Source organism: Penaeus japonicus, unplaced genomic scaffold (assembly GCF_977035675.1).
Source record: "Penaeus japonicus unplaced genomic scaffold, GWHDUDI00000001_assembly GWHDUDI00000026, whole genome shotgun sequence".
NCBI classification, from domain to species: domain Eukaryota; kingdom Metazoa; phylum Arthropoda; class Malacostraca; order Decapoda; family Penaeidae; genus Penaeus; species Penaeus japonicus.
In genome coordinates, this window is record NW_028234428.1 from 13225814 (window position 1) to 13228313 (window position 2500).

At 30.2% G+C, this 2500-nt stretch overlaps 1 protein-coding gene across 1 annotated transcript in view; it reads right to left on the reverse strand.

The window, feature by feature from the left end:
* LOC122244640 (coenzyme Q-binding protein COQ10 homolog B, mitochondrial) overlaps positions 1–2500 on the reverse strand; it is a 12478-nt gene that overhangs the window by 545 nt on the left and 9433 nt on the right. The window contains exon 5 of the mRNA XM_043002605.2: positions 1–2500. This exon is cut by the window's left edge and continues 545 nt beyond it; it is cut by the window's right edge and continues 582 nt beyond it. The gene's annotated coding sequence lies outside the window, so the exon portion shown is untranslated.

Below are 2500 nucleotides of genomic sequence, written 5' to 3' on the forward strand. Positions count from 1 at the left end.
CATTTAATAGGCAATATGTAATAAAATTGTAATAAATTATATGTCTTCAGTTTTCTTATATTCTCATAATACTGCCTTGAAACATATAAGAATGTAGATCTTTCATTTGCAATTAATAAACATCTATATTCAGCACACATCATTTATACAATAAAGGTAAAGTATTTCCTGAAGTTTATACTAACAATAATGATCAGCAAACTTTAAGTAATTAAAGTCAGCATACCTGGTGATAATATACATACAGTAATTAACAGCTGAAATGTGAGACTTCAGACTTTCAGGTATATCCCTTTAACGGGGAAAAATGTGATGATGAACTATGAAGACTGAAATACAATAAATTCCTGTTGTATGTACCTTCGAATTTTACTAAGTGGGTGATCATGCAAGCAGTTACTGCTAATGGCAATAAAATAAATACAAGCTTTATTTTAAAGCAAACATATGCTATAACTAAAACCATGAATAAGCAATTCTGAAAATTCTTATGTCTGCATATATCCTGCTAAGTTGCCTGTGATTTAGACATTTTCAACAATAACACAAAATGCAAAACGCAATATAATCAACCAAATTTGAAGTTAGTAGAAACTTGACATTCAGTTATCCTCAGTCACATAACAATGCTTGTTTTTGTCATATCTGTAGCTTTCCCAGATGAGATGTTTCCAATACAGTATCTATTCATCATTCATTATCTATTATTACATAACAAAGCTTTGTAAAAGACTGTCTGTAACAATCACATTTATAAAGGCACCTTTCTACTTTAGAGAACAGATTTAATAAATAAATGTGTTTCTGCCAATACTGTCAGCTGCTTATGTGACCCTTTCAGTATATATGTGGACCCTCACTACTTTAGCAAGCTTGCGACCAGACAACTGCCAGGGTGGCACATTTTCTGAAATTCTGAGGCGTAGGGTAAGGACATCAAAACAAAATAATTACAGTACGGTTCAGGTACAGCTCATACAGGCATAAACCTGGCTGAGGCGTATGTTCACAAGACACAGGTTGACAATAATGGCTAAGCAGCAGCAACACAAACATATGACCACCAGGTTCTAATGAGTCCTTTAACATCAATGTTCCTTTCCCACTGTAAACTAAACAAGTGACCTTGAACATAATACCGTTAACAACCATGGGAGGATTCTCTTTCTCTCTCTCTAAGGCAGAGTTAATATTTCTATTACCAAACATTAACAAAAGGAAAACAGAAGCAAAAGAAAGAAAAAGACATACACAGAAAGTAACTTTGAAACTACAAAAGCTTCTACCATAAAAATAAAAACATACATCTAAACCCAGCTGCAACATTAACAACACAAGAAAAATTAATAATCGTTGCACATATCCAATATATCGGTAGAAGAAAAAAAATGCAAATAATACTACCAAACTATTGCCACATGCCCCCACAAAAGCTTGGAAAATGAATACCATTTTTCAAAGCAAAATATAATCCATTTCCAATGCACTCTCCTCTCTCAGATAAAGAGACCCACAGACTAATATATAAAATACCACCATCTATATTCACTTTACACAACCCTCCATAAAAGAAAAAGAAAAGAAAAAAAAAAAAGAATAAATATCTAAAGAAGTCTTTTTCATCTAAATGCAGCACCCTGAGATAAGTAAATAAGTCATTCCAGAAATAGGACTCAAAATCTATCTTTTTCCATAAATCTGTACCTTATCTTTGTAAATCAGCACATCAACTCTCCAAATCTGTCTCTCCAAGAAAAATAAACTCAAAATATATATACCCATGAATAGATTTTTTTATGACAATTACACAATTTTGGTCCTAGCTTTTAATTTTTTTTTTTAGTTCCCTTTGTGCTGTCTCCATGTAAGACATTATAATCATTAAATTAAGCATTTGTTTATTCATTTGCTGTTGAATAGATTGCAAGTGAGTCCTGGGGAATCTACAGTAAAAATGTCCACAAATTTGTTATGGCTCTTATTTCAAACTTACATACAATATGTACATAGCAATTCAAAAATAAAAGTAATTGGAAGTCTCCATTACGAATCAAAGAAAAAATAGTACTAATGGTAAAAGCAGTACTAGTTATAACATAATGATAATTATGATAATAATAATAATAATAATAATAATAATAATAATAAAAAATAAGATCATAAAAATAACAATGATAATAATTATGATAATAATAATAAATATGATAATGATACTTATAAGAATAATAATGATAATAATGCAGTAATAACAAGATTCCTCAAAATAATAGCAAAAAGAACATCAAAAATAGCACTAATATTATAAGGAAATAGAGCTTGATTACCTTAAAAACTTCACAAAACCTAGTTATGGCTTGCAGAGCATCACACCAGAATCTTGAAATCTCTTATAATTCTACTGAAATCCCACAAGTTATTGTGACTAGAAGGAATATAACCTAAATATGGCAGAAGATTTATACAGAGACATCATAAAAGAAGAAAAATAAAGAGCTTAATA